Source organism: Alligator mississippiensis, chromosome 15, assembly GCF_030867095.1.
Source record: "Alligator mississippiensis isolate rAllMis1 chromosome 15, rAllMis1, whole genome shotgun sequence".
Lineage (NCBI taxonomy): Eukaryota > Metazoa > Chordata > Crocodylia > Alligatoridae > Alligator > Alligator mississippiensis.
Window position 1 is genome coordinate 7605078 of NC_081838.1, and position 13985 is coordinate 7619062.

Here is a 13985-nt window from a genome sequence, read left to right on the forward strand (position 1 = left end):
CCAGGCCCAGGCCTTGGAGGAGGTATGCAATGCAAAGGCTTGATGGAGAGCAGGAACCATCCTTTTTCCATAGGGTGGTTTGGGCAGGGCTGATCCTGGGTCAAGCAGGGGTTGGACTAGATGTCACCTCCTTCCAGCCGGGGCTGATTCTCTTCTCCCAGCTGCCCACGCTTGTGAGCCCCATGGCATGGCTTGCTGAAAGGACACCCTGCTTGGCACGCAGCACTGCCCTAGATCCCCGCTGAGAGCTGCTGTTCCAGCCCAGCTCGTTGAGCATTGCCCAATGCAGGGCGTGAGCCGCTGCTCTGGCTTCTCCCATCTTGCCCATCAGCAAATCAAGAGCATTGCATGCTTCTGCCCACGTCAATGCCGCTACCTGCCTGGCAGGCTGGCCACCCCCTCCACCTCCCAGCTGCCTGGTAAGGTCACCACGGTCGTGGGAGAGCATGGACCCAGCCCAGGGACCGCGTGATTCAAACCTGGCTGAGGGCGCACTTTGCATGGCTGTGCACCCCAGGGAGGAATGAGTCGCCTTCTCGCATCCTGAGGAGATAGGGGAGCCCTACTAGAAAGTGCACGGACCAATGGGGACATCTCTGATCGCTGCCAGCCCTGCGTTAGCCTCTGTGCGTGACTCAGTGCGTGTGTAACAGTTCTGCCCACCGCTTACCAGGACAGGGGGTGCAATGCCAGGGCTCTCGGCCCTGATGGAGCAAAAGCATTTGCAAAAGAACGTGAACAAACCGGATTGCGTCCCTTCAAGGACTCCCACAGCCAGGGCTTCGCCTTGCCTTGCATGGGCCCCTGTTCCTATCCCAATCTGCAGAGGCCTCTGGAGATGGAAATGTGAGTGGGGAGCATCAGAGGTTTATTCAGGGTGATGCTGCACCAGAGGAGCAGGGCCAGCGCCCGCCTCCGCTGTAGCTTGCCCCCCAAGCAGAGACTTGCTACCCTGGTGCCTCCTTCCATGATGCCACCTATGGGATGCAGCCTCATCCCCTTTGCCTAGCCGCCCTGCTCAGGGCAGCTGTTGAGTGCCATGTGGCCATGGTGGGGGCAGGTGAGGCTTCCCCCAAGGCCAGCAAAGGTCTGTTAGAGGGACTCCTCCGATAGATCTCACACCCTCCAGCACCCCGGGGAGGCATTAGACCCCCAAAGGGGCCAGAGCTGCTTTTAGAAGGAGGTGCATGAGATGATATTTGCCTGTAGCACCTGGAGACCCAGGCTGGGCCTGGTGCCCCTTGGCACTGAGCTGCCGGCCTGTGCTGATCCTTGCTAAGATCAAAGCCTGCAGGGGCTGGCTGCTCTGCAGACTCCGACCGAGGTGAGGACTTTTACCCCTTTCTCACCCTCTCTGTCTCCAGCCAACCCTCATGTCATAGTGTGCTGTGACACCATGCCCTGGGCTCCAGTCACCAGGCCAGGCTGGCAGCGGGGCAAACTTGTCATTGGAAAAAGGGTGTGGACCCTGCACGGCTGAAGTCTCTGGGGACACAGAGGATGAGGCTGGAAGGGATTGCCCAGGGGCACTGCTGAGAGTTGGGCCCTGGGTGACCTACCCCGCATGCACCCACCCCTCCTGTCCCTGCCCATGCAGGCAGCAGCTGTGCTGCATGCTGCAGAAAGGCCAAGTTCCACCCCAGAAGCAGCCGCATTTCCAAAGCAGGCGGTGCTCTCCAGCCACGCAGTGGTGGCTGAGCACACCTCGGCCCAGGGCTCTGGGGTTGTCGGAGTCGGAGCCAGAGCTTGGGATGCCCTCAGGCATATTCCCACATTTCCTGGATGCCTCCCCCTCCCAGAGCCCGTGTGCCTGGGCGGGCCCTGGCACAGCCTGCTGCTTCCGAAACATCCTGCCGATCAGTCAGGACTTGAGTGGGGAATCCCTGCCCCCACCTCCCATGCTGACAGTGAGCAAGACCTTCACCCCCCATGCCCCCCTTCAGCTCCAGCTCCCCCCAGCCCCCTCCTGCCCCATGTACCCCAGCTGGCAACGGGGACTTTGCAGGGAGCACCCTTGCTCCGAGCTCCACGGAGGGCAGCGGTGGGGGTGGGCCCAGCCAGCCTCTGGTTTTCCTCTTCATGCATCAGCAGCCTGGAGCTTGCACAATGCAGGGGCATGAATCACTTCCAGCTCCTGGAGTCAAACAGCGCATTTCTTTCCCAACTGGCCCACGACGACTGTACATGCAGTCCCTGTGCTTGGCGCCCCATGCAGCTCCCGGGGACCTCTCCATAGCCTTGATGCAAGGAGAAGCTTTGGTTTCTGTTGCTAGAAGGGGTCTTGGTGCAATCCCTGCTTCCTAGCTAACTGTGAGTGGCATCTAGTCAAGAGTATGCCCCCCGCTTTCATCTCCAGGGCTCTGTAGGCTCTTGGCTGTGTTGCTGTTCATCCCAGTTGCTCTGATATCCCGTGAGGATATCAGAGCAACCCTTCCTATCAGCCCTTCCTGTTAGACATGGATGCCCACTGCAGTGAGACAGGCTTGCGGGGCATGTGGCCGAGGAACACGTATCGTGCCACGGATCCTGGCATCTCTCTGCTTTGCCCCAAGATGTCTGGCATTGGGGGCTGGCTTTTCAGGAGACCTGGATCTGAGCCTCATGGCCGGGGAGAGCAGTTGGCCACGGATGCTTTACACAGGGCCTGGCTTTTTCTAGCACTTCAGCCCCCGGGTATTTGGGGGTTGAGGGCAGAGGAGAGAGAAGCTGAGGCCTGTATGGGTTTGCTGGAGGCTGCCCAGTGTTGGTGGGGTGCAGGGACCCCTCGGGCAACAACCCAGGCAGTGTCCCCGCTGCAAGATGCAATCTCAGGATGCAGCAGGCTTCTCTCCCCTGAGGAAGGGGCTGGATCCGGCCGACCCTAGACTTGGAGGAAGAAGTCAGCTACGTCCTGGCCCCAAGCCGGAGACATTGCCCCAGAGCTGGGCAAAGCTCCCGGCTCCGCGCCCGTCCCACCACTGGATCGGTTCCCGGAGTCTCCTGGGGAATGGGTTTGCAGAAGGGGAGGATTTCTCGCCTGGGTAACACAGACGGGCTTCGGCTTCGTGCTGCCTTTGCCTGTCGCTGGGCCTTCGGGCCACGAGCTCGGCGACGAGAGGCTGCAGCAGGGCCAGGGGGCTCGTCCGGGTTTCTCCCATCCCTCCTTGAGGGCCCCAAACCCTCCCTGTCTTTGGCTCCACATTACTAATATGCAAATCGAGCTCAGCCGGGGGCCGCTGGCGCTAACATTGTGTAGTTATTGACTGTTCTCCGAATGAACCGTTAGTCATAAAAAACGTTACCATGGCAATTTTCCTGTTGTTTAGGCCCTAACAGAGCCGGGCAGACCGGGCTCCTCCGTGCATTCCCCTGGCTGGCGTCTGATTAGAAATGCAAAGCACTCGGCTCTGCTGCCTGGAGCTGGAGGGCTGTCGGAGAGGCCGGGCAGGTGGGCCCGCTTGCTCTCCCCAGGCTCCTGGCGGATAGCAGGGTTCCCCCGCGATCTGCACATGATGGGAAGGACTCGGCGGCTTCTCAATCCAATGCCCTAGCCTTGTCTCTGCGCTCCCCTGCCTCCGTTTGCACTAGCCGGGATCACCCCTCTTCCCAGCGTGGATTTTCACCTCCCACCACCCTCCTGCATCTTGTGCTGACTTTCTCCCCGGCCAGCAGCTTTGTCTGCCAGCTGAGCTGTTGCAGGGTGCTCAATAGGGTATGAGCCTCTATACCAACTGCTTCTGGGGCATTTTTATGGGTCCTCAAGGAGATGCAGGTCTGATGCTAGACTGCAAATCGGCAAATTGATTGATGCACGGGCCTCGTAACATGTAAATTAGCAAACTCCAAACCGGTCCTCCTTGCTACAGGGCAATGATGTGGACTCCCGCTACCCAGCACCCCTCCGCCGGTGACCCCTGCCCCAGCGTGGAAGAGGAAGAAGTGAGCTGGGTAGATATATCTTCAGGAGACCGGTGGGGAGAGGGAGAGAGCAGGTTTGCTGCAGTGACTAACATCCACATGGAGCTTCTCCGAGTTGGCTTGGAGGTAGAAGTACCAGCGGGCGCTGGAAATAGCAGCTTGGAGAATGGCATTTTATAGAAACATAGACATTGAGGGCTGGAAGGGAGCTCAGGAGCTGACATCGAGTCCAACCCCCTGCTCCAAGCAGGACCAGCCCCGACTACATCATCCCAGCCAAGGCTTTGTCTAGCCAGGTTTGAGGCTGCACGTGTGCGTATGCACATACGTGCTTCGGTATGTAGCTTGCCCTGTTCCGCTCTGACACAGGAAGAACGAAAAAGAGTAACTGTCAGTAAAGGCAAAACCATGGTCCTCCCTTGATGGGAAGGCCAGCTGGCAGGGATGAAGGATATTGCAGCGCCAGAGCTGCGTTAGCCAACACCACTCAGCAGTGAGGCAGGTGCATTTGCTCTATCATCCGAACGGGTTTTCTTAGGAAAGGAGAAGTGCGATGGGGTGGCCAGAGAAACCCCGGCTTGGATTTCCTGGAAATGCAGCTGTTGGCCTACAGCACAGATCCCTTTAAATACATGCCAGTGAGGCCTGGTGACGCTTTGCTCGAGAGGGGAAAAAAGCGGGGAGTTCTGGCTCAGTGCAAGGAGGAGATTTCTCCTTCCGGTGTGGTGGCTAGCTCTGCCTCTGCCTCACATATGGGTCATTATTATTAATAGTGCCTACAGTCAGGCTTGCTGTGACCATCTCTCTCTGTCCTACTGAGTCTCTTTCCTCCTGCGCAAAGTGGGAATAGCCTCAAAAAAAAAAGGGGGGGGGGAGTGTTTCCCCTACCTCTGAATAAACTGCAGCTCAGTGGCACAGCATCGTGGTGGGAAACGCAGGTTCAAAGCCCCTTAGGCAGAAGGGGGAATTATCTCTCGGTCTCTTGCATCCTATGGTATAAAAGGAGCTATGAGTCCTGGCTTTGTCTTAGCTGACGGGGGTGGCATCTACTGCCCATTGCATGGTGCCCCGTGCAGTTGGCATGTTCTCAAAGGCCTGCTAGAGCCAACACTTCACCTGGACCAGCAAGGACTGCCTCAGCTGCAGACCCACAAGGGTCGTGGGTGTGAGAGCTGCACCAAGGTGCTTTTGGCTACATGCAGATGTAGGACTTCAAGTCCTAGGGGTAGGCTGGAGGGGCCTCCAGATGCTGGGCATCTCCAGGGCAAGGCAGGAACCTTTTGAGGATCATGGCTTTGGATGTCCGCACTTAAATTCCACCCAAGTCCTTTTTTTCCCTGGGTCTGGGCCTCCGGTGACTGGCCAAAGATCTTCAAAGAGTTTGTGGCAGAGCAGAAAATTAAACCCAGGCATCCTGAGTTGTTGGCTGGTGTCTTAACAATGGGTCCCTCCTTCCTCTTGTTGGCTGCAATCTCACCCAGCTCCGTCTCTCTGGTAGCAGCCACCGCTGGAGTTCAGTGGGTTACGGGCAGGAGAGAGGTCATTTTTTGTGGGCAAGGCTCTATTATCTCTGTGAGAGCTCCTGCTTCTTATATACACCCAGTTCTGCAGCACTCAATCAGGCTCCGTACCCCCGGATACAGCCCTGACTATCAAACTGTCCCAGCGGTGGTGCTGGGGGTGCATATGCAGCTGCTCAGCTGTCTCACTCCGATGTGTGCATATTTTATGGGTCTTCTAAAAAACATCTTTAAAATGCTCTGGGAGCCGAGTGCCAGTCTGACCAGGCAAGGTGAGTCTGCGGCAGATCCGTGCTGCAATCCAACAGTGAGAGGAAAAAGGGGGGACGGGTCTGTGTTTCTAGCCCCATGTCTCTGCCCCCAGCCCCCTCAGCCAAATATCTCTGAATTTGTACCAATCCCATAACCCTACGCAGGGTCTCTGCGAAGTCTGCCTGTGCTAAAGGTGATCAGAACATGCACTTGGATTTTAAAGCACCCTGAAATATTGGCTCTTAACAGGAGAGTTTGGTGCAGCCAGAATTAGGGAGGTGCTACCACTGCTCTCTTATCAGCGTCTTATTCTTTTGCCCCAATAAGATCACCCAGGAATGATGCACCTGGGTTACTCGTGTATTATATAGACACTAGCCCCGAAATGGCTGTGTTAATACCCCAGCGTTTCTTTTTATGTTGGTGTTACTGCATATGTGGAAACAGCAGCTCTCGAGGCTGTGGCCTCCATTCCCGATTTGCTAATTTACAGACTTTCTTAATTGCAAACTGTATCTGGACGTATGCAAGTCCACCGGGCAGATTGAGAGAAGTGATTCTTCCTCTTTCTTTGGTTCCGGATGTGGAGTCGTGTGTCCAGTTTGGGGTGTACAGAAAGGATGTGGACACGTTAGAGAGAGTCCAGTGGAGGGCAGCGAAAATGGTCCAGGGGCTGAGGCATGGGACTGATGAGGAGAGGCTGAGGGAGCTGGGTTTATTTAGTTTGGAAAAGAGAAGACTGAGGGGGGATTGAATAGCAGCCTTCAACTCCCTGCAGGGGGGTTGCAAAGAGGATGGAGCTGGACTGTCCTCAAGGAGTAGATGACAGAACAAGGTTAAGCAAGGGAAGCTGAGGCTGGAAATTAAGAAAAACTTTCTCACTAGGAGGGTGGTGAAGCGCTAGAACGGGCTACCCAGAGAGGTGGTGGCATCTCCATTCTCGGAGGTTTTTAAGATCTGGCTCGACAAAGCCTCGGCTGGGATGAAGTAGCTGGGGCTGGTCCTGCTCGGAGCAGGGGTTGGACTCGATGTGACCTCCTGAGCTCCCGTCCCACCCTCGTTTTCTATGACTCTGATGTAATAGCAGACTTCCACTACTTGCAGCAGGGCTCTAAAGAGGATGGAGTGGGACTGTCCTCAGTGCTGGCAGATGACAGAACAAGGAGCAATGGGCTCAAGTTGCAGAAAGGGAAGTTGAGGTCAGATGTCAGGAAAAACTGTCTCACCAGGAGGCCAATAAAGCACGGGAACAGACTCCCCAGAGAGGCGGTGGACTCGCCATCCTTGGAGGTGTCTAAGACCCAGCTAGACAGATCCCTGGGCGGGATGCTATAGCTGGGGCTGGTCCTGCTTGGAGCAGGGGGTTGGACTAGATGTGATGTCCTGAGGTCCCGTTCAACCTTCATGTTTTATGATGCTATGATCTGACCCTTGCCAAGGAAGCTGGTGCGTGGCAGCCTAAAAAGCAGGGCAGTTGTTGTCCAGGGCTCTCTGGGAGCCTCCCTGTCTTTCATTCGTATTCTTAGATGTACAAACCCCACACTTACTCCATTCAGCAAGTACACAGCAGTCAATGGGGCAAGCTCCCCTACTGCTCCAGCTCTGACTTGCCTCCCGCTCTGTAGCCGCCCTTGTCTTTCAAAATAGGATGCGTCAAACGTCAAGGATGTGACCGCTCGGACTGTCCGCGGTTACCGAGACGGAGAAGGGCCGTTCACAGGAAGTGGCAGCAATCTGCCAGGGGAAGTTTCATCCTTCCCGTGCCAGTCTCCCACGCCCCTCACACAAGGCCTGATCCTGCATGAGTGAAATCGGTTGTACAACTCCCCTGTGACCAACTCAGAAATATCTGATGACCAAGTAGGAGCAGCTTTGTCACCCGCTGTGGGTGTGGAAATGGGCTCGTGATAGGGAGCGCAGGGAGATGTCTGCACATCCAAGAGCCAAACTGTCCTTGCGTCTTCTTGCTCCTGACATCCGAGCTGCGGCAGAGCAGTGTTCAGACAGCCGCCCGCTTTAAAAGACGGCATCAACATTGCAATTTTCAAGCCTTTATAAGCTCTGTGGCTGTCACTCCGGTTTGTGCGCTGAGCTCCCCAAGCCCGCCAGCCTGAGCGGGAGGGCTCGGGGAGGCAGTTTGGAAAACGAGATAAAAATGCTGCAGTAACGGCAAACCCCCTCGCCGAGCCGTTGTTGCTGCAACAGGCCGGTTTCTTAAGTTCCTGCCTCTCACCAACCTGACCCTGGCAGTTCCTGCACACCCCAGCCCAAAAACGGGTGAAAAGCTCCGGGATTTGGGACGAGATGTATTTTGCTTTTATCTCCATCTGGTTAATAAGTGCCGTGCTACCCGTCAGAAAGTATGCCGTGCTGGAAGTTAGTGGAAGACCAGCCGGGTGGCCGACAGCCTGCGCGATCACAGCTTTAGCATCCTATTATTGCAGGAGAGGCTCCCCCATGCCCTCACCCAGGCAGTGTGCCCAAGGCTGAGTGTGGGAGGCTAGGGGCAAGGGAGTCCCAGGCAGGGGTGGATTTCCTCGCTCCCTGGAGCTGTGAGGGGCCGGGTGGACCGCTCTGCTTGGCGGCTGCTCCGGGCGCCGTTTCTACCGCACAAACTCAGCATCGCCACCCCTGAGAACGAAAAAAAATCCCGTGCCCCTGAAAGATCGGGAGCCTGACTTTGCACTGATAAACGTGAGCGTCTTTTTTTTATGCCGGGGCTCGGGGCGGCTCTTTGAGGGCCCCGTCTTCCCTCAAGCTTTTTACGCCCCAGGCAGCCCTCTCCCCTCCCAGGTTTCCTCCACCTGGCCTCGCTGCAGCGCACGTGAACCCCCTCTGCAGCTGCAGCTGCGGGCCCCCTGCTTTCCCCGGGGCGATTCATGCCCAGGGGCGGGGGGTAATGCCCTGGGGCAGGGGTGATTGATGTCCAGGGGCGGGAAGCCATTGATGCCTGGGGGCGGAAATGATTGATGTCCAGGAGTGGGGTTGATTAATGCCCAAGGGTGGAAGTAATTGATGCCCTGGAGAGGGGGCAATTGATGCCCAGGGTGAGGGCGATTAATGCCCAAGGGTGGAAGTGATTGATGCCCACGGGAGGGGGCAATTGATGCCTAGGGTGGGGGCGATTAATGCCCAAGGGTGGGGGCGATAGATGCCCAGGGGTGGGAAGTCATTGATGCCCGGGGGCGGGGGTGATTGATGCCCAGGAGTGGGGGTGATTAATGCCCAAGGGTGGGAGTGATTGATGCCCAAGGGTGGACGTGATTGGTGCCCAGGGGTGGGGGCGATTGATGCCCGGGGGTGGGGGTGATTGATGCCCGGGGGTGGGGGTGATTGATGCCCAAGGGTGGGAGTGATTGGTGCCCAGGGGTGGGGGTGATTGATGCCCGGGGTAGGGGCAATTAATGCCCAAGGGTGGAAGTGATTGATGCCCGGGGGCGGGGGTGATTGATGCCCAGGGGTGGGGGCGACTAATGCCCAAGGGTGGAAGTGATTGATGCCCAGGAGTGGGGGTGATTAATGCCCAAGGGTGGGAGTGATTGATGCCCAAGGGTGGAAGTGATTGGTGTCCAGGGGTGGGGACGATTGATGCACGGGGCGGGGGCGATTAATGCCCAAGGGTGGAAGTGATTGGTGCCCAGGAGTGGGGGTGATTAATACCCAAGGGCGGGAGTGATTGATGCCCAGGGGCGGAAGTGATTGATGCCCGGGGGTGGAAAAAATTGATGCCGGGGGGGCGGGGCGATTGACGCCCGGGGGCGGGGCCGCGGGGGGCGTGTCCGTGGGTGGCGACCCCGGAGGAGGGAGCTGCCCCGCCCGGGCGCGCGAAGCGGCAGCCCCATTGGCTGCGCGGGGGCCAATGGGGGCGCGGCGCGGCGCGGCCGACGCGGGGTGGGCGGGGCCGGCTCCGCCCCCGGCTGGTAGCGCGCGGGCAGGTGGAGCCGGGAGCGGGAGCGGGCGCGGGCACCGGCACCCCCCGGCTCCGCGCCCGGCCCGCCGCGCCGCGCCCCGCACCGCACGGCCGCCCCGGCTGGCGCGCGCGGAGGAGACGCCGGCGGGAGCGGGAGCCCGGCCGTGGGCAGCGCAGGTGAGCGCGGGCCGGAGGGCAGCTCCTTCCCGGCTGGGGTGGGAGGAGGAGGAGGAAGGGGAATGGCTGTTCTCCCCCCTCCACACAGGAGGCAGCGCCGGGGCTTCCCTCTCCTCCAGCTCCTTCCCCTCCAACCCCCTCCTCCTCCTCCTCCTCCTGCCCCTGCCGCCCCGCTCGCCCCTGGCCTGGTTGCTCGCCCATGGTGCTTGCAGGCACCTGCCCGGCATCTGGCCTCTCATCGGGGCCTTCTCAGCCTCTCAGTCTGGGCACCAGGTTGGGCTTTGACCTGCCCAGGCTTGCAGACCTCTCAGGCGGTCGTGACCTCGGCGCGGGGCTGGATTAGGATCGGGGGAGCAGGAACGCGGCTGCACGCTCCAGTGCATCCCGAGGGCGCTCGGTGACGATGCCACCGTTGCAGGAGAGCAACGCTTCCACCCGCTCCCAGGGTGGCATGGCCTTTGCATCGGGACGGTCTGTGCCCGAGGATGGAGCAGGGGCCGTTTCTGCAGTGGGCCCTGGCGCGGCTGAGTGTGCGTGTGTGTAGGGCACGAATGTATGCGAGGGAATGGAGCCGGGCAGCCTGGCGTGCACGGCGGCATCGCCCAGCTTGAAGCCAAGAGTCGGGGCCTGACAAGGGACGGAGCGAGCATCCGCCGAAGGCTGATTGAAACCTCCCACCTGGCCACCAGCGTGTCGGAGGATTGCAATCTGCCCTCGTCCTACGTGCTCAAGGGCCAGCGCGTGGAGCCCGGGAGAAACGGAGACCAGGCACCGCTTTTCCAAGCTGTTCAGGGCTCTTTGCGGAGAGCTTGGGGGTGGGCAGCGTGCTTCTCCTCCGCGCTTCTCAGCAGAGCTGTCGAGCCTTCCCGGTGTAACCTGCGGCCGTAATGCGGGTACAAGGTGGACGTCCTGGGCCCGTGGGGTTGCACCAGCTGGATCTGGTGCCGGCAGATTGCCGTTTTCTTTGGTGCTTTCCTGCTTTACAAGCTCCTTGCTTCATTTCTGGCCCCGGGCAGGAAGGGGTGGGCCTCGCGGTTGCAAAGACAAGGGTGGGATGCTTCTGCCTAGATCTGTGCAGAGCAGTAAACTTTCTTGGGAGCTCTCTAAGGACTTCCTGGTTTGGGCTAAGCCCCTCCTAGGATTTCAGCCCTTGCTGCCCAGGTGCCTGCGAGCAGGAAGCAGGAGGGAGCTAAAAAACAAAACAGCTCTTCACTTGTTTGCATGTCAAACGAGTTCGGGATTGTTTTTTTTATCCCCTGCCCCCCTCCAATCTGGCCCTTAACGGCAGAGATTCCTGCACTCATTAGTATCATGCGCGTTTATCTGGAAAGCCTCAGTCTTCCAAACTGCCCAAGCCCATCTGCATACCCCGTCCCTTGCTTTTCTGGGACGTGGAGAGGCCAGATATATGCAGAAGCACGCGCTCTCGTAATAGCTGGGCACCCCCGGCTTGTTGCGGCTTGTCTGAATTGGGTTGGAAGGGCAGGGACTGGCTTGGCGTATGTGCAGCTCCCAGCACAGAGAGCTCCTCGTCTGTTCAGAGCCCCCCGGTGCCGCTGAGACACAAGTGCTACATGATTTTGATGCTGGTGTGCAGCCTTCTCTGCTTGACGTGGCAGGCCTGGGTTTGCTTTTTGCCCTTTGCGGTACTTAAAAACGCTGGTGTGCATTGTGGCTGGAGTATGGGTCTCAGTGCTCAGAGTATTGGCCCTCATTCCCCTGCTTAATGGGGATAAAACCCCAGTTGGGAGCTTTGCCTGGTCTCCGACGGAGCCTCCCGAGTCAGGTGTCTTCAGAGATGCCAATTTTCTAGCGGCGAGTTGGCTTGAGGTAAGTTGGTGCGATTTCCACACCCAGGGGGTGGGCTGTGCAGGGTGACTCGCTGGAGGATGTGACGCAGTCTGTGGTGTCAGCCTGGAGCAGTCTGCAAGAGAGGGTGTGCGGAAGATGTTTGGAGCTGAGCTCGTCTCTGCCTGTTGAACCCAGAGCCCTTTGGGGTCTGGCTTTTGAGCTCTGCCTCCAGGAGGGCTAGGAAATCCTTTTCAAGTGAAGATGGAGAGTCCCCTGTGATAGCAAGATGAGTAGCCAGGGCTTTGGTGAAAATCCCCAGAATTGCCAGCTTGGGGTTTTTATCACGTGAGTTTGCCCACGCTCGGTTTGCATGCATTTGCCTGCTCGCTTGCTCTGCTCCATCCACGGCTATGCTGGGAAAGGGAAGCGGGCTTAAGCTGTGACCCAGGTTGCTGTTCACACCCCCGCATCTCCTCTGGTCTGCTGCAGATCTGCAGTTGTACCGCGGCTCAGATTGAACCGGATCTCCTGCCAGTGCCTCTCTCGGGAAGGCAGAGCCAGCTTGCGTGGTCTCTTGGAGGTCTCTCCTATATAAACCCTGCAGTCCCTAACTTTTTTTTTGTTTTTGCCCCGTACTCTGAGGTTTATATTTTTCTCATCTGGCTTGTTACCCGCCGTTCTTCCCAGCACGGACAAATCCTCCAGCCAAACTCTGATCTCTCTTTTCGGCTCCTTCACCCCCTCCTCATGTGCCGCTGCAGCTGTAGCTGCGGGGGGCAGGTGAGTCAGTCCTGCGGGCAGTCTTTCACCGCCTGGCAGACTCTGAAAGGCCTTGTTGCAGCTGGCTGGCCCTGCCTCAGCCTTTCAATCCCTTTGAGCTTCAAAAGACAACAGAAAGCCACCAGCCGACACGGCTCAGTTCTGCATTTTTTAGTTTTGCTCCCTGGAGAGGTGTGGTCGGTGGAGATGGGGCGACTCGGTGTCTCAGTCCTGTCCTAGGACAATATGCTGTAGCTGGAACACAAATTTGTTGTATCCAGGACCACAGGTTGGGCCTCGTGGGCTCCCTAGGTGGCCCTAATGTTGATTTTTGGGGGAAGAAGCAATTTGGGTAGCTCTCTGTTGTTTCCTCCCCACCTCCGCCCAAACTTGCAAGCTGTCCCCGGCATGCCCGTGGAGAGCCAAGCCAGAAGCAAGCTCCCAAGGCTGTACCCAGCCCAGGGGGACCATCAGGACTTGAGCTACATGCAGGGTCTGCGAATATCTCTTGTATTTCCTTCCTCCTTGTGACCTTGTTTTTGTGCTAAGGTATTAGGAGAGTTTACAGATGCTGTGCCCTTGAACGTGAGACCCCCTGGGCTTCCAACTGTATGCCTTAGCATCCAAGCCCCCCAATGTCCCCTATGGCGGTGAATGAACTTCAGAGTTTATATTCCGCTCATTGGTGTGATGGTAGCCCTTGCAGACGGGCTGGATTCGGGCCTTATGGAGCTGCATAACCTATAGACGATGCCAGTGCTTTCCCCAAAGAGCGCTCAAGCCAAAACGCCCCCCCAACCCAAACGGTGGTAAGCAAATGAGATCAATGAAGCTGCTTTTTGGCAGAGAACAGGCTAGAACGAGAACCTCAGAGTCTGTTGGTTCCCGGCTCAGCCTTGTTGGCCATCTTCGGGCGCATAGATAAAGGTGATGATCTTCCACTGCAGGGGACCCCCCAAAGAAACATGGTGCTGGGGCAGGGGCTGGGGGAGTTTGCCCCACTGTTTCTTGCCTCTGAGAACTTGCTGTGTTCATAGGGCTGGTCCCCCACATTTGCTGCAGGGTGCAAACCCCATGCTGAAGGGGTGCTGGGAGCCTGGAAGTGCCTGGGGCTCCTGCTTGCCAGGGGATGCAAGAAATGGGGTGCAGGTTTGGCTACAGCAGATGCAGCTGGCGGGGTGCCTGCTTCACTCTGCGTTATGAATAGTTGGAGCCCAGGTGCTTTGTGGTTGCTTGACTTTGGGGGCATTCCCAGCCACATGTGGGATGGGAGTGATGGACCACAGACCTCTGGGGCCGTGGTGGGACGAGGCTAGAGGCAGCTTCTGCTCCGGTTATCGCTATCAGATGGTGCAGCAGAGAAATGAGCCCGTAAGCGAGCCAGACTGCAACCTGTGCATCCCGTCACAGCAGTCGCTGTGCCGTCCCCGTCGTGCTGCTGCAGGAAGGGAACTGAGCCGTGGTCCTGCATGTTGTCACCTTAGCATTTCCTCCGCAGGCACGCTGGGGACAAAGTGTAACATCCTCCCAAACAGGGTTATCTGCAGACGGGCTGGGTGGCTCATAAGCAGGGTGAGGATAGGGACAGCCTGAGGTGCCCCGGCCCCTTGGGTCTGCTGTGAATCCTTGCCTGGTCCGGAGCAGGGCAGATGCTAGCATTTATTTGCAACCTGTTTTCC

The 13985-nt window shown here is 58.1% G+C and overlaps 1 protein-coding gene across 3 annotated transcripts in view; it reads left to right on the forward strand.

The window, feature by feature from the left end:
* Positions 1 to 13985, forward strand: part of HDAC7 (histone deacetylase 7) — a 114416-nt gene that overhangs the window by 40263 nt on the left and 60168 nt on the right. The window contains exon 1 of one of the 3 annotated variants that reach the window (XM_059719244.1): positions 9635 to 9756. The exons of 1 other annotated variant lie outside the window; for it this stretch is intronic. The gene's annotated coding sequence lies outside the window, so the exon portion shown is untranslated. Of the gene's footprint in view, positions 1 to 9634; positions 9757 to 11209; positions 11893 to 13985 lie in introns of those variants that run through there. One more of the 3 variants, XM_059719245.1, reaches the window with a different exon arrangement.